Below are 19211 nucleotides of genomic sequence, written 5' to 3' on the forward strand. Positions count from 1 at the left end.
TAAGCCATATTTGGATAGGGATAATCCTACTAAAACACAGCCTGTCAGTGCAGTCAGTTCCAGCCATTATGAAGATAGTGATACTGAAACTGACTTGAGTGAAAATATTCTAAATTCAAAGCTGGGCTCGATCAAGCATCAGAACTAAGAAATCCTCGAGAAGCTGGAGTCTACAAAGTTGACACACCTCCAGCCAGAACAACAACAACAGGTGAAAGAACTGCTCCATGAATATAAACACCTGTTTCAAGATGTTCAAACGAGGACAAACGTCATCTATCACGACGTTGATGTTGGGGACAGTAAGCCTGTAAAACAACATCCATACAGACTGAATCCAACGAAAGCGAAATATCTCCAGGAAGGAGTCAAATACCTGCTGGACAATGACTTTATTGAACCCAGTAAAAGTAACTGGAGTTCGCCGTGCATACTTGTTCCCAAATCAGATCACAGTTATCGTATGTGCACGGACTACAGGAAAGTGAACACTTTAACAAAGACAGACACTTTCCCGATCCCAAGGATTGATGATTGCATCGACCGAGTGGGAAAAGCCAAGTATGTGACGAAATTTGACCTACTGAAGGGATTTTGGCAAGTCCCTCTGACGGATCGTGCTCGTGAAATATCCGCCTTTGTTACACCAGACGGATTGTACCAGTACAAGGTGATGCCATTCGGAATGAAGAACTCTCCGGCAACGTTCCAACAGATGATCAACGACATCATATCCGGGCTAGACAGGTGTGAAGCACACGTCGACAACGTCATCCTGTATAGTGACACCTGGGAGGAACACATCAAGCTCATGTGGAAGTTCTTTGAAAGACTGAGCAAAGCAATATTGACTGTCAACCTTGCCAAATCTGAGTTTGGTTGGGCGAGGGTGACTTACCTCGGACATACTGTAGGACGGGGTGAGGTAAAACCTGTTGATGCCAAAATCAGTGCCATTTCAAGTTTTCCCATACCAAACTGCAAACGACAACTGATGCGCTTTCTCGGTATGGCTTGTTACTACAGAAAATTCTGTCCAAATTTCTCCACAATTACTGAGCCTTTGACTAACTTACTCAAAAAGAAAGTAAAGCTTGTTTGGCCAGAGCAATGCCAACAGGCATTTGATACACTTAAAGCCATACTGCAAAGTGCTCCAGTGTTGTCTGCACCAGATTTTACTTTGCCATTCAAGTTAGCTGTAGATGCTAGTGATACGGCTGCTGGTGCTGTTTAATGGCAAGAGGATAGTCTTGGGAGAGATCATCCTGTTTGCTATTTTTCACGCAAATTAAACAAATGCCAGAGAAACTACTCTACAATTGAAAAGGAGTGTTTATCTTTGATATTAGCTTTACAGCATTTTGAAGTTTATGTTACTTCTTCAAATCAGCCAATAGTGGTTTATATTGATCACAACCCTCTTGTTTTCTGCAGAAATTAAAAGGCAAAAATCAGAGATTGCTAAGATGGAGTTTAATGTTACAGGAGTTTAATCTTGATATTAGACATATCAAAGGCAGAGAATATTTAATTGCAGACTGTCTCTCTCGTATTTAGAGTTTATTGTTGTTCACTATCAAGAAATTTTACTTAGAGTAAAAAAAATTGCAGTACTTAAATCTTATTTACATTTTATTACATTTGCAAAAGAAAGATTTTTCTTTGAAAAATGGAGAGGGGTGTGTTATGTAGTTCTTTTCCCCCTCACTCATTATGACCTGAGTTCAATTGGTCCAGAACATTCTCAAGGTCACTGCCCTTAATGACCTCACAACCTTGAAGTCAATTAGTCATGTTTGGAATGTTCTGGAAATTTAGTTAGTTGTGTAAGAGAGATAATTTTAGAACAGTAATTAGCATGTCAATAAAAGTTCTAGATTGTTCTTATATGCTTATGTAAGCACATGGGTATAAAAAGGGACGTGCACAGCTTCCAGTCAGACTTTTGGGATCGTGTCTCTTGTGTGTTACTACAAGAGTTTGGAAACTCCAGCAGTAGTCGTTCTCAAGACTTTTAAGACCTTCACTGCCAACGCTGGATTTATACTGTGGACTTTGTGCAACTTCAAGCCTGCAAGCCAAAGGACTGTCCATTCATCCGACAGACTGTTACAACTCTGAGACTGGAGCTTTGCCATCCCAGCTGAGATAAGTAGTCTGTACACTTTAACAGTTTGTATTCTATCCTGACTTAGCAATTAGTTTTATTTTAGGTAAAAATCTGTTTACACGGAAACTGCTGAGTTCACCTTTTTGTTCATTTTCTCTACACGTAACAATAGTAACCTATTTGCCTTTTTAAATTTCAAAGTTTTTCCAAATTCCATTAAAAGTAATCCCAGTTACCATGCAAATGCTCTCCTAAGTGTATTTATCACAGCATGAACTCGATGTTCATTTTTGGACCACTGTGGTGCGAAGCACCAAAGGTGTCCTATGTCGCCACAATGTCTGTGTGTGTGTCCGTCTGTCCGTCCGTTCGTCCGTCCGTCTGTCCGTCCGTCCGTAGATTATATTTTTTTCCACTCATAACTTAAGAACCCTTAGGTGCAATGTCATGCAATTTGGTATTTGGTATTATCATGATGAGATTTAGATCTGATTTGATTTTGGTGGGTGTGGCTTATTAATGAATTGCTCATTTGCATATTTTATGACTTTTTTCGTTTTTTTAGTCCCCACAGATAAAGTCCAGGGGGGGTCATAGATTGGGTCATGTCAGTCCGTAAGTCCATCCATGTGAGTCCATCCGTTCACACAGATATCTCAGACGCTTTGACAAAATATCACGTGACCTTTGACCTCAAATATACATATTTGTCCATAACTCGCAACCACAAGTGCTAAACCTTTCATATATGGTATGATGGCACACCCTATGACGCCACATATTGTACCTCATTAATTATGTGCATATCTAATTTTGAGCAAGCCAGTAGAGCTAGAGGTCTGACTTTTGGTATATATATAGATAACTTAGCAATACCATTTTTTTTGAAAAAATGTAATGTGACCTTGGTGACCTTTGACCTCAAATATACATATTTGTCCATAACTCAGTAATCACTAATGCTACACCCTTCATATTTGGTATGATGGGACACCTTATGACGCCACATATTGTTCCTCATTAATTATGTGCATATCTAATTTTGAGCAAGCCAGTAGAGCTAGAGGTCTGACTTTTGGTATATATATAGATAACTTAGCAATACAATTTTTTTTGAAAAAATGTAATGTGACCTTGGTGACCTTTGACCTCAAATATACATATTTGTCCATAACTCAGTAATCACTAATGCTACACCCTTCATATTTGGTATGATGGGACACCTTATGACGCCACATATTGTTCCTCATTAATTATGTGCATATCTAATTTTGAGTGAGCCAACAGAGCCAGAGGTCTGATTTTGGTATGTACGGAAAACTTAGCAATGCAATTTTTTTGACAAAGTGTCACGTGACCTGGATTACCTTTGACCACAAATATACATATTTGTGCATAACTCAGTAAACCACAAGTGCTACACTCTTCATATTTGGTATGATTGGACACCTTATGACGCCACATATTGTACCTCATTAATTATGCACATATCTAATTTTGAGCGAGCCAATAGAGCTAGAGGTCTGATTTTTGGTATATAGGGATAACTTAGCAATACAATTATTTTGACAAAATGTCACGTGACCTCAATTACCTTTGACCTCAAATATACATATTTGTCCATAACTCAGTAACCACAAGTGCTACACCCTTCATATTTGGTATGATGGGACACCTTATGACGCCACATATTGTACCTCATTAATTATGCACATATCTAATTTTGAGCGAGCCAATAGAGCTAGAGGTCTGATTTTTGGTATATAGGGATAACTTAGCAATGCTATAATTTTGACAAAATGTCACGTGACCTCATTACCTTTGACCTCAAATATACATATTTGTCCATAACTCAGTAACCACAAGTGCTACACCCTTCATATTTGGTATGATGGGACACCTTATGACGTCACATATTGTACCTCATTAATTATGCACATATCTAATTTTGAGCGAGCAATAAAGCTAGAGGTCTGACTTTTGGTATATAGTATACGGATAGTTTTCAATCTGATTCGAACCCACAACATACGGCATCAGTCGCCTAGCTGAGAGGCCACAGACAGAACCACTCGGCTAAATCTCCACTCCCAAAAAAGAGTGGTTCAATAGCCGGCTAAGTTGTTCCATTTTCTGACTGAGACCGCTCAACACGTTGTAGAGTTGGTGAAGCACTCACGCACGCATGCTCACTATCATACATCGCACATACACACACATATATAGGGATAACTTAGCAATACAATTATTTTGACAAAATGTCACGTGATGACCTTTGACCTCAAATATACATATTTGTCCAAAACTCAGTAACCACAAGTGCTACAACCCTTCATATTTGGTATGATGGGACACCTTATGATGCCACATGTTGTTGCTCATTAATTATGCACATATCTAATTTTGAGCGAGCCAATAGAGCCAGAGGTCTGATTTTTGGTTGTTGCGTGTCGCTACGAGATTCAGTTCCTGCTACGTCTATCTACAGTCACACCAGTGGAGCCAGTACGACATTCGGTAAGAGGTTTATTTTTTGTATATGTATTCAGAGCATGTGTTAACTTTGCATGTACAGATAATATCTGTGAGTTAATGAGAGTTGAGAAGCTGTGTGCAGAAAGAAATGGCCTCGAAAGTTATCCAAAGCACGTCACTGATAAGTCGTGTCAAAACGTGTGGCAACATCTCACCACACATCCAGTATACAATATGGGCCCTAATTATGGTCTAGTTTAAAAAGAGTATCTAAATTTACGAGGGATCAACTGTAATTGTGTTTTCAATATTCATGGAGTTCATTCGAAAAATGTTAGTTGCGTGATGATGACGCCATTGTTTTACAATTAGGGCTTGGGCGTGCATTAATAACAACCGTTCCCCTGATTTCTACCACACTTGGGATTCTTTATTGTGGAAACTGAAAATTCAACCCCGATTTGCGAGAATTTTTGGTTGTTTTTGGGCATCGTAACTTTTGTGGAGTACGAGTCGGGGCCCCTGTAAGGTTGTGCCATCACGGACATAGCGGAGTAAGCAAAATGTGGTGTTTACATGGTTCAAACTAGGATATCTTTTCATTTTAGCATACCGAGTCTGAAAAAAATGACCCTCCTGGTTTCAATTTAGTAAATTACTATATCTTGTATTTTCACTGATATCGTGAAACTTGCCAAAATGTCCCGATAGAACTTGTAGACCACGCCGTTTTCCTGTAAAACACAATCCCCGAATGGCGGCATTTTTATGCCCAATCAGATTACATAGTACAAGATATCGTAAGACGTAATCGTTGCTATGATTGGCGGAAGCGTTTTCGCATGGTAAACGCAATATCAAGAGAAATACGAGCGTGCGGAAGTGGGGCAAAGAATATGTAAAGACATTTAACACTTCTAAATAAACAATAATTATCAAACGTTTATAACCCATGTGTTGCAAAATGTAATTGGCGCATTTTTCTTTCCGACCATAGTACGGCGGTGCACGGACAGTGGGCTATCGCCACCGGAAATATTCACAATATAGCAAGGCATTTCTGTGTTCAAGATATGACGGTCGATGAATTTCATTCGGTTGTAAAACGAATTTTAAAATTACCCCTCCGTGTCATAGTGTGGCGTTCAAATTATGGCTAAACATTTCAGTTTAAATGTTGAAAAATAAGTGTAGTCCACAGTTTGTTTCAACATATGCATATTTATTACTGGTATGTTATTTCATTTCAATAATTTATCCAATCTTTAGTGTGTATTTTTTTATTTCTTTAGTCCCTATTTGTTAGCAGTGTTCTAAAACTTCTGAACAATTTACAAATTATTCTGATGATATTTCAGATGCATATATTTGTGGTGATGGTAACATAGTTGGTACTTTGTACAAAGATTGTAAATTTTGTGCAGTCAAGCTGCAATTGAAACATCAACTGATAATGGTGTATTAGTTTCCTATTGGATTTATATGTCAGAATTGCACAAATCTGTGCTGAATTAGAATAATGACACTGATCAAGAATCCCATCTGATTTCAGTTTTACAGTGGCTATTGGGAGAATGTTGTTCGCAGAGGAAATGCACAATGTGCATTGAATGTAAAATCAAAATATTTAATATTAAATTTAAATCATTTTAGTGGATCATAGCTAGACAACCTATCTCTGACATATTTTTCTTTCTTTTGCAGTACTGGTATACATTGTGTCTTTGCTGCAGCTGCTTATTAAAAAAAGAGCCAAAATAAATCAGAATACACACACTTAGTACACAGATATTTGACAACAACATCCAACAGTGACATTGACAATACATACTAACAAGCAGAGCTTGTTAGTTCTAGAATATAGAGAATATTATCTCACATAGTGAGTGTCTGAATATTATTCTGAATTGTATTCCAAAGCACATTCTGAAAGGACTCTTCTGGAATATACAGAATATTATCTCACATAGTGAGTGTCTGAATGTTATTCTGAGTTGTATTCCTAAGCACATTCTGAAAGTAACTCTTCTGAAAATTTCACATTCTTTGCCACTGCCCATCTCCCTAATACATACTGATGACCCACGGTGTCATGGTATCCATTTAGGCTACCACAGTTTTTTTTTATTTAAAACCATCACTACGGCCCAAAGGCGCCCCATTTTGTACGGTATTAGCGTCCCGAACTTTCGCCACACATACGTGGAGTGCGCGTTCACAGAGTAAATTTCACCTTCCGCGTCATGTTGAAAATTCCGCCGTATTTCCTTGCTGCCCAGCTAAATATTAATGAAAGAGTAACAGGTCCTATTTCCCGTATATGCTGCCCTTACAATTATAATATTTCGGGAAGAATTTCACATGGGAATTCCAAAAATACGTAAGCGATAACAGCCATATGCAAAATTACGTAAAAACACAGTCAACAGCAAAACGATTTTCAACTCGTCTTTCATAAAAATAAGAGGGAAACTCGAAAAAATAAAACCATAGAGTTTTAGTTACCCTTCATGACATCTGTCATACCAAATATTATAAAAAATAATAGCAAAATGAAAAAGTTAAACCAACGGTTTTTTTCAGATGTATTTTTCGTTTTACGATGTGTCTAATCAGCTCGATTTCCCATAGAAAACAATGGCGTTTAATGTTCTGACAGACCGTACAACTCTCGCTCGTTCAAATTTTCTCAATTCTGGACCAATGATAGTGAAAAATGGCACAGTGTTTCTTTGATTTATATACAAAATTCCTGTCGTTTTAGTTTTTTGAATTTCTCGACGAAACATGTTTTAGTTGCATTTTATTTTTTCGATCGCTGAATTTTTGCTCTTGCCCTCAATAAAATGGCGATCTTACCGCGTTTGCATATGCAGAATCAGGGTCTTTATTGACGCTTTTAATCGGTTAGCGTCTCTTAAATTGTACAGACCAAATACCTGTCAGGTTGTTGTAATTTACACCAAATTTTGGCGAATATCAACTATGAAAATTCCAGTAAACTGCAAAAATAACACAGAACAGAGGCGAACGGGCGTAGAGTCTCCACTGTAATCGTGCAGTGAACGTTATCGATCGATATTCTTTTGTCCGAAATTGTTACATTGTTGTCTCACTCACTCGCTTGTAGTTCCCCGTTCACAATGGCGCCAAACTACGCCAAAATGTACTGAAACGTACGTAAAACTATCACCAAAACTGAAAAAAGTGTCGTCGATATACTTTCAGTACAGAAACCAACAGATACCTTGATGTTAAAGTGTATAAGTCAATATACGGGTGATTGTGGAAATGTTTATGACGTGACCTCAACACACGAGCGCCCGGCAAGAGCGGCACCAAAACAGATTTTCGATCGATAATCTATTGAAAATAAATTGATACAATGTTCGCCGTTGTCAATAGCGACCGGCTGAAAGCGCTTGTCCATAGAAATTATGCTTCGCGGAATACCGTACACTGAGGCATACTTTTGGGCCGTAGTGCATGCACATTTTAGATCAGGGGTATTTTTTTTTTCTTTAACCAGACAAGAAAAGGCTTTTTACGAGATTCTGCCCATGAAGTAAATTTTCTAGTCTTTTGATGTGTATACTTGCACACCTTTTATACCCTGGAAACAGGTATAATGGACGACAGTGGGACCAAAAGTTTTGTGACCTATAACAACCCGTTTCACTCTCAGAGTTGTATGCAAATTTTAAAAGTCGCCATGACAACTGACAACACATGGCCTTTTCAGCACTGACACATATTGTAGCAGGGCTAAAAATCGGCCATGGCCCTTCTGTCGGGAATAGGCATAATTTCTGTGTCATTGTGATTGATACATTATTATCAAAATGCAACGAGAATGCGTTTTTATTGGCCAATCATTCAAGTACGTCAGTTCAGATATTGAAACTCTGTTGCAAAGTTCCATCGCACGGTCGGTCGCTCTTCGTAATTTCCAGAACAATGATACATTTTGTGCCCGGCTTGGTTTGAGTGCATTTATCTAGCTCGGCCCAAAGTGACGGAAGGATCTTTCAACCTTTCAGCTTGGTGAAAAACGCATTTATTGATTCGCCAAAGGCCTGTGGATTCGCTTATTTTTGCGCAAGTGCTACATGGACATAGGAAAAGTTTGACTAACCCTAGCCCTCTCGATTGTTGAATACAACCACGGTCCATGATGAGAGTTCTCGAATTCAAAACTGTAGCCATGCTCGAATACAAATGTCTTCTCATTAATTACGTCATTCTTGATATACAAGAGTTAGCATTCCACATCTGTCACCCGGGTTTTTTCAAAGTTTGGAGAAGGTTGGCATTTCAATTTGAATTATTGAACGACGTGAAACGCAAAATTCCATCGCATATTATCCAGCAATATGTACACTGTACAGTAGAAATACTGTATATGCTCCATGTACGTATACTATGAGCTTATACTCCACAAAATGGCCACAGGCGGCGAGAACTTTCTGAAAGGATTTCCTAAACGTCCTACTTGTTACCTTAGAGACTCACATGTGATGTCCTGAAAGTGTTCTTTGCAGTAATTCCAGTTTCTGTCAACATGCAAAGCTGAACAACATGATTATAGCGAGAGACATAGTGTACAAACTACACATTCACGCGCACGTTCACTCAATCGCCCATGCTCATATGGTAGACTACACTGGCAAAAGAGTGCGCATGCGTAAAGTTATATTTGTAGAACAGATCTCGCGAAAACTCATGCCTTTGCTCTATTTCCATCCCAAAACTTCCTTGATTGCTTACATTTAATGCACATGAACAAAATAAAACCAACAATGTCAGCATAGGGAGAGGGTTTGTGGTTTTCGCCACAACTACAAATGCCACGCTTGAGATACATTTACAAGGCCAATTACACTGGCATACACTCTCCACAGTTGCTGTTCCTTGTTTTTTGCACGCCCTCGACTGCCAAGATGGGCCTGCATTCGAATGCTACACTGTGCAGCTTAGCAGCTGTGAGCACGCGCTGTCAGACTTAGCGACTGTCAGTTTTGCAACACCGGGCAAAATGCTTGATATACAACAATATAGACACATATACTGATTCTGTACATGTGTCAAATACATTTAGTATACAGTACTTATGCTAATAAAATGCGAAATTACAGTGTACACTTAGTGTGCAAACATTGCATTACGTATACTCATGATCTGCAGAGAAATACGCCTACGCATATCAACGTATTGGAAAGTTCCATATACCGAAGATAAACGCTGCATATGCAATTAGGATTCTTTTCCATATACATCAATATACTTAAATATACTAAGCGCATATCAAACATTTTGTCTAGTGCAAGTATATGATATTCATAAGGGTATTGATATCAAAACTAACTGGGCGGAGAGAATATACGTATGTTAAGACCTCTAAGTGGTCCCCGACTTCAAAGTGGTTCCCATCCTAAATGTCCGGTAAGATAGGGGGTAAAACTCAAGTCTGACGACACCGACCGCATAATGGACGCATTTCTTGTCACATGGACGTTTCTGATGAAATATCAGCAGCTATTTTAGTATTAAATACCTAAAGTTGGGAAAAATAAACAAAACAAGGGCGGAGCATAGAATTAACAATGAGGGGGCTAGTGTCTAAATCAATCATGACTTATCTATAAAATGACTCATTTTAAGTCAAAACGACATTTGGAAGTCATTCTAATCGCTGCTCTTAAATACATACATGTAAACGGATATGAAATACAATTTGCAGCAGTGCTGTGGCGTATCAATCGCACTTGCGGTCAAAAATTCATCGCCAAAAGCCAGCCCATAGACATTTTTTGTAGTTTACTTCGACCGGTACTTTAACAGTTGTCTACTTCTGCTAGCTACCTCGATAATATAAACATGTATTTTCAACCATTTTCCCGTGAGCCGACGTCCATGAACTCTGCAACGTTTCCCCTCTCGCGTAAAACGTATTGAATTCTTTTGATCTGTCAAAAGTTCAGAACCGAGCAGAAACAGTCGACGGCTCTTAAAAACGGCTGAAATTAGATGTTGCCACATTCTACATAATTAACGGAAGTAGGAGATGAGTCATAGGTAGTCATAGATAAAGTAGGTACATATTCATTTATGCAAAGACTAAGCTATTTCATTATTTTTGAAGTAAATTAAAAAACTGACTGGTGTCGTAGTAAACTACGTAAAAGGTCCATGAACAGATTAACAGCGGTTCTAAAGCGATATCCCTTGACACGCATGCGATCTATACGCCTCAGCATTGTGCTACGAATGCATAGATATGAAATACATATGAACAGGATTCGAGGCACATTTTTTTAAGAGTGGGCACTTTTCCTACCTAAAAAGTTTAATACTGCAGACGGAGCGTAAAATTATCTAAATGTTCAAGGGGACACCTTTGAAGTCAAGAGGACAATTTTGAAGTCGTACTGATTGTCTTTATTCAATACTAGAAGTTGGACAAAAATGGAAGTGTACTCTTGTCTTATTAATACCTAATACTTCGAAGGTCGCATGTTACATTTTCAAGTTAACACATTCTTTCTCTAACATAAACGATGATGAATACAGGAGAGAAAGCGTAAAATTATCCAAAGTCTTCAGGGACCACTTGAAGTCAAAATGACTATTTTGGAGTCAAAGTCATTGTGAAGATCCAATACTAAAAGTTGACAAAATTCAAAGGAAGTGTACAAAAGTCATATTAATACCTGATACTTCACAGTTCGCATGTTACATTTTTCAAGTCATCACATTCTTTCAATAAATAATCGATTATGAATACAGCACAGAAAGCGTAAAATCATCCCAAGTCTTCGGGACCACACTTTGAAGTCAAAAGGATACTTTTGGAGTCAAACTGATTTTCTTTATTCAATACTAAAAGTAGACAAATATCGAAGGAAGTGTACTATAGTCCTTTTAACTAATCTGATAGTTCACAGGTCGCATGTTACACTTTTCAAGTCAACCCATTCTTTCTTTTTGTGTACAATCATTCGAATTTCTCGGGGACCACTTTGAAGTCAAAAGGACACTTTTGGAGTCAAACTGTTTCTCTTTACTCAATACTTAAAGTTGACAAAAATCAAAGGAAGTGTACTATTGTCCTATTAATACCTGATACTTCACAGGTCGCATGTTGCATTTTTCAAGTTAGAACATTTCTTCAATTACAAAAGAAAGAAGTTTAATAAAGCAGACAGAGTGTACATCATTCGAATTTCGTGGGGACCACTTTGAAGTCAAAAGTACACTTTTGGAGTCAAACTGATTTCCTTATTCAAAACAAACTAAAAGTTGACAAAAATCCAAGGAGGTGTACTATAGTCCTTTATACCTGATACTTCATAGCTTGCATGTTACATTTTTCAAGTCATCACATTATTTTCTTTACATTAAAAGAAGCTGAACAAAGCAGTAGGAGCAAATAATCTAGCGGACTTTCTGTGGATACCTTTACGGACATTTAGGAGTCGTATATTTTCAATACCATACAAATGTTTGATAAATCAGTAGAAATGTAGAATAATCTTACAAGTAACTGTTACTTATAAACTCAATCTTATACACACATACAAATAGATATAAGCATTATTTATCGAAAAAAAAATATTTGACTGTACATAGATTGTAACAGGAGAGTTAATAAAGCACAAGAACAGTTTTTCTCTATAAAGTAAAATAACTACTCTCAATAACCGGAAAATGAGATAAAGGGCATAAATTTCACATAGGAAAGCACATTACCTAACGGCCAATACAGTCCTGCTGTGCTATGTATTTCGTGACACATATGTTGATGAAGATGGATACCTTTGGTAGCACATTTCAAAAAAATGTCAAAAAACCTGCATTACAGCCAATACAATTGAAATATAATTATAATTTGAAATCACAGTAGGATTATCCCTGAGAACAAATCAGCCAGAGGTATGAGACGAGTACTGTTTAGAGAAAGAGATTTTTTGATCAAAAATGGAAAACATAGCATCAATGACACTTGGCTCACGTTTGATTTGATGTAGAAGGCGACAGTGTGTATACTTAACTAAGGTCACCCCTGGCAACATGCATTCAAAGTTTCAGAGGAAGCTTAAGTGATTTTTGACCAAACATGGGAAAAAACTTTCAACAAAAAACTTTAAGATACTCAACCAAGGTTGCCTCTAGATACATTCAAAACGAGTTTTAAAGCAATCAGAACATTCACTTCAAAGAAAGTTATTTTTGACCCCCAAAAAAGAATTGCCCAAAATGCCAAAAAAAAAAAATGAAAATTTCACCACAAATTTAAGAAACAAACCCTAGGGTCAAGAGTATTTAGTTTCAAAGCAATCAAGAACGTTGAGAGAAAAACATTTTTTGACCAAAATAGCAAAAATTGCCCCAAAATACAAATAAGCAGATTTCCTCCTGATTTCAATGTATCATATTATGATAACCCTAGAAACCTGTATACCAAACATCAAAACTATCATATGAGTTGTTTTGAGAAATACTTTTTTTGACCAAAAGTGACAAAAATGCCCAAAAATATAACATTGCAAATTTCATAAGAATTTGAATACATCACATTTTATCAATCTTATGAACCTGTATACGGAATATCAAAGGCACCAGATGAGTAGTTTTTGGAGAAAAAAAAATTTTGACCAAAAATTGAGAAAATTACCAAAAAATTACAAATAAAAAATATTTACTACAATTTTACAAACTTGACTGAGGTCATTCAGAGGAATATGGATACCGACTTTCAAAGCAATCGGACAAATTGTTTGAGAGGAGAAGATTTATTGACTGAAACTGAAAAAATTACCCCAAAAATACGAACCCGCAAATTTCATACACGGTAGTACACATCTAATTTAGAATACCTAAATGAACCTACATACCCAGTTTCATCCTAATCTAACCAAGGTTACTGAGTTTCAGCAGTTTGTAGGATTTTTCTTTTTTTCCTCTCATTTGCATAGTTTTGACATTGACATGTTCATTTGAACCAATTCACATCTCTACCCCTGGGTGCACCTATATACCAAATACTTAGACAGTAGCTGCTGCAGAGTTTTTGATCTGGACATACTAACAGACAGATAGACAGACAGACAGACATACGTAGATACATACACGCAGATGACATGTAAATGAGATGCAAATGAACTAATTCACCTTATAAGATAAGCTCTCTTTGGTATACCAAATGAGAGCTAACAAGAGAGTAACTGATGAAGGAACCCCATTTTTGGTTCCGAAACACCGTTAAGACGAATCTTTCAATCGACAAACAGGTATACCAGGACCCAGATCACATTACTAGGATCAAAGCACTATCGATTCACCAGTGTTTCACTATGTATTCCACAAAAAACAAGTCATTGACAATGACATAGTCCCAACTTGTAATAGGAGTATGATGGGGCAGGGAAATGTGGTCATTAAGAAGTATCACTGGAGTGTATATGTTGAGATCTATGGGCACAAAGGCATATGTTGTTGTTTCCAATTTGAAACACATGAGGCATGTCTAAGTTATGGTTCTAAATCGGGAAAAAATCAGACCTCTAGCTGTATTGGCCAGCCATGAAATACATATGTGCATAATAAATTAGGTACAAGATGTGACATCTAAAGGCCTAATATCCTATCAAAATTGGAGGGCATATAACTTGTGGTTACTGAGTTATGCATATACATTTTGGAAAAAAATTGTATTGCTAATTAATCCCTATATACCAAAAATTAGACCTCTAGCTCTATTCGCTTGCCCAGAATTAGATGTGTGCATAATTAATGAGGTAAAGCATGTGTTGTCATAGGGTCTCTCATCCTACTAAATATAAAGGACATAGCACTTGTGGTTACTTATTGTTTGACATAAACGCATATTTTAGGTAAAAGGTCATCGAGGTCACATGACATTTTGTCATAAAACTTCTATCCTATAGTTATCCCTATATACCAAAAATCAGACCTCCAGCTCTATTGGCTTGCTCAAAGTTAGATATGCACATAATTAATGAGGTACAATATGTGGCATCATAAGGTCTCCCATCATACCCAATCTGAAGGGTGTACCACTTGTGGTTACTGAGTTATGGACCAATATGTATATTTGGAGGTCAAAGATCACCAAGGTCACTTGACATTTTGTCAAAAACTTGTATCGCCAAGTTATCCCTATATACCAAAAATTAGACCTCTGGCTCTATTTGCTCACTCAAAATTAGATATGTGCATAATTAATGAGGTAGAGTATGTGGCGTCATAAGGTGTCCCATCATACCATATATGAAGGGTGTAGCACTTGTGGTTACTGAGTTATGGACAAATATGTATATTTGAGGTCAAAGGTCACCAAGGTCACGTGACATATCAAAATATCTGCGTGAACTGATGGACGAACGGACGGTCATGACCAAATCTATAAGCCCCCTGGACTTCATCCTAGGGGACGAAAAACTGTATCACTGCATCCTTTTTGCAATATGAATAAGATGAGAACTAAATTTTTATTTTTCTTGGCCTTATACATTGGAGTTTATGGAGAACTGACTTATACATGGGAGTCTATGGAGGTGTAAACTACAAGTCCTCTAACACGGCCAAATTTGATTGCACTGTGAAACAAATCGACATGCATATGTATGGGGTAGCGTACCATCCTTGTGTAAAGTTTGAAAGAAATTGACCAGGGCATGTCTGAGATATCTGTGTCAACGGATGGATGCACGGACGCACACACACATGCACGCACGCACGCACGGACATGACCAGACCTATAAGTCCCCTGGATGGTGTCCGTGGGGGCTAATAACTGCAATGGTCCTTTTATTCACAATATTGTAATATTAAACAAACTTGGTAGAGCCAATGTATGAAGTTGCCCTCATTTTCCTTTACATTCTTTCATCCTCACTTTGTTGCTCAGGACATCCATCATCAATTGGAACTGTACCTTACTTCATAAACTGACACCACGTTAACCACCCATTGTGCAATCTAGTAAAAAGACATGATGAAAAATGTCATTATTTCCTGTTGTTCAGGTGTTTGTTACAATACAATTACGAAAAATATGTAAATTAAAACTGTCTATCCACATCATTTTTTTCTTGGCTAAAATAGTCATTTAACTTCAGGGGATATAGTCGTCAGAACTGCGCTCAAAGATCATATAGGACCCATACCACCCATGGCAACAATATATCCAAGACACAATGGTGATTGATGAAAGTTAAAACATGTCTGTCGTAATCTATCATTGTATAATTTAAATGTTGCAGCTATGATGATGAGGTGCATCTTGATATCGTGCACGAAATACATTGATTGTAAACAAGAAACTCGCACAGGCGCAGTTCTGACGACTATATCCCTTTAATACCGAAGTTACATCAGAAAACATTATATACTGTAATTAATTAAAGATGTGTAAGCTAAACCTTCGGCTATTGTTCAGAAATCTTGTTTTATGTAGTGTAGCTATGTCAGTCTGTTGTTCTACTCCCTGAAGCATGATGATATATCCCTTGCTGGTTTATTGACACAAACCACGTAATGTATAAAAAGTATTGTTATTGTTTAAAATTTAATTATTCTCTGGGGCTTTGTCAAGTGTGCTGCCACTGAAGTACCTAGCGGACTGTACCATTATATTGAGGGGTGCCCAAAAGGTGTCAGGGCCTGAATTTAGCTGTTAGACAACACTTTTGCCAATTATAACTATGTGCAAGTTCATGTGCAAGTCCTGCATGGGAACAGGTTATTTATAGTCGTTAAAACTTTTTGTGTTCATGCACGTTGTACAGGTGCTGTAATAGAATGTGTGAAGAAGGTGCCTTAATGAATAGATATAATCCACGGCAAAAAGGAATTCATTTCATCAAATTTCAATATATCACACTAAGACAACCCTAGGAACCTGTATACTAGATATCAGTTTTTGACCATAAAATTGCACCAATAATACAAAATTGCAGATTTCATCATATATTCAATATACCATATGTAGTTCATCTGTAGGAACCTGTATACCAAATATCAAAACTGTCAGACGAGTGGTTCTGATGAAATAAAGTATTTTAGCAGACTGTGATAACAAAGTTTTGACCAAAATGAGGAAAAAATTCCTTAAACATACAGATGTGCATATTTCATCACAACGTGAACAAATCTAAGTTTGGTTATCCCTAGGAACCTGTATACCAAATAACAAAGCTGTCTGACCAGTTGTTATGAATAAGAAGATATTTTACCAAAAACACCTTTTTTGGTGCAAATTTGCATATTTTCAACAATATCAAAAAACTAACAAAAACAGTTTCGCAGAATCATATGTTGCACCTACGCAACAAATGTCAAATCCGAAAGTACTGCGGTTCTCAAGATATTTGAGTGGACGGACGCCTCACAAACGGACACACTTACATACATACAGACTGACAATGGACGGATACCCATCCCAATAGCTTCTTTAGACTACAGTCTAAAAATCGAAACGACTAAAAAGCCGGCTTCAGACCGTGGGCCACTCTGTGCAGCTAAATTTGCTTTCCTATGCGTGCACAATACAGTCCTGGGGCTTAGTGGGCTAGGTTCGGGTGTTGGGTATATTTCTATACAGAAATTCCTGACAAATTGTGTTTAAAACACTTTTCCCAAAAATAACCCGGACAGGTAAACCTTATCTCAGTTGGCAAAGAGAGGTACAGCAGCTTGATATGAGCTCACTCACTTCAATGATGAGCCTCTGCGTTATATAACGCCAGAACATGTTCGCAGGGCTGGCTCTGCATGGCTTGGCTGTGTGTTACCGGCGTTATACGGCCCCCATCTTGTGCGATCAGTGTATGTGTGTGGGAGGCTGTATAACGCCGGTAAACCTCCCCATGGGTGGAGGGACATTGGCCGGTAACACACAGCCAAGCCGGCCTTGCCATGCAGAGCTAACAAAGGGCTAGCTCTACATGGCAGGGCTGTATGTTACCGATGTTATACAGTGTGGTGGAAGGCCATATAACGCCAGTAACACACAGCCCTGCCATGCAGAGCTAACGCAGGGCCATCATTTAGTCCTGCGTACAGGTCTTACACCGGCCTCCACCAGGCCGTGTAACGCCGGGCAATCAGTACTCACATGAAATATGACTTCGAGCAACAAGATTGAAACTATTTGACTGTTTGATATGGTACTCACTCAGATGCTGATGGGGCTAAACGATGGCCGCTGTGTGCAGCGCAAACTCCCATGATGCTAATATGAGACACCCTAACCAGGTGAAAAAATTTTACGTGCAGTTTTGGCTGCTTTCGCATGGTAAAATACATCGGAATTTTGAAAAAGTAACAAAAGTGAGTGCATATATCAAAAAGGACCAAAATAACAGAATAGTATTTGCAATGTTACAAGTTCAACAACTTTATGGAAATATATGAATAAAAAAAAACCTGAACTGCGTAAAAAATTATTTCAATTCCAACTACGGAGACCACTTTGAAGTCGGGGACCACTTAGAGGTCTTAACATACGTACGAAAATTAGAAGTCCCCCTATTGAAAAAATAAAATAACAACACCTCTTTTTCAGAATTCCCTCAGCTTCAATGAACTGTTATTAGATTTCTATAGAATTCTTATGGCCCCTAAACTTGTTAATATAAGTATTATATAGAAATAATAACGCGAATAATAATAGGTTCAATTTCCGTTAAAAATTTCACAGTTAGGGTATTTTGGGTCGAAAAGACCAAATATGATATCGATTTCACTGCCCTATGTTTCCATGGTAACCATTTTAGGGGTTGAAAATATCAATTTTTCTAATATCCCATGAAAAGTTACTTTGATTGATATGAAAATTGTCAAGTGGGGGAATTCGGGTCAGAGAACACAAAAACCAGACTTATTTGGTGTTTTGAGGTCAAAGGTCAATAGCGTCCAATAACACCAAAAGTTATTGTACTCCGCGGCAAAGTTATTGGACTCTGCGTCCTCTGATACCGAAATTTACTGTACGAAGAAAACTCCAAAGATTGCAGACGCAGGTGTATAATAATAAAGATATGTATATTGGGCCATTCTGGTCAAAATTATGTTTTCCGTTAATTTTAGTGTGTTAGAATTAATTTTATATAGACCAGAAATAATTTTCAAGCATTTTTAATTTTGTTCCATGCAGTCATCTCAAGTTAGTGCTATGTAGTATATTACTAACTTTGCATTCATCGAATTAAGTTTATTCCTTCAAATTAATTTTATGTGATAAAATTAATTCTACTAGTATCTCAAATAATTTTGTGAACCCAATTCCCCTTAGCACCCAGATTCCTGGTACTTATTTATTTAATGGATTGACAATTAATGATTTCTTTGTCTCATTCCAGGAAGAATAATGAAGACAAATTATTTCTGATTGTTTAACTATAGTAAATTATGACCATGTAGTGGTGCATTATTTTAGTGTGAGCTGGCGTGACCCCATAAACTCTATGACTAGCTAGATCCCTTTCCATGGTTGCAACGGCTTAATTTGAACATGGTGCCTGTATACCTTTAAACACTTTTTAAAAACCCAGCAGGCTAAGACAAGGGGGGAATACGGCTAGTTTTCAATCGGGTTCGA

Source organism: Ptychodera flava, unplaced genomic scaffold, assembly GCF_041260155.1.
Source record: "Ptychodera flava strain L36383 unplaced genomic scaffold, AS_Pfla_20210202 Scaffold_56__1_contigs__length_877210_pilon, whole genome shotgun sequence".
Lineage (NCBI taxonomy): Eukaryota > Metazoa > Hemichordata > Enteropneusta > Ptychoderidae > Ptychodera > Ptychodera flava.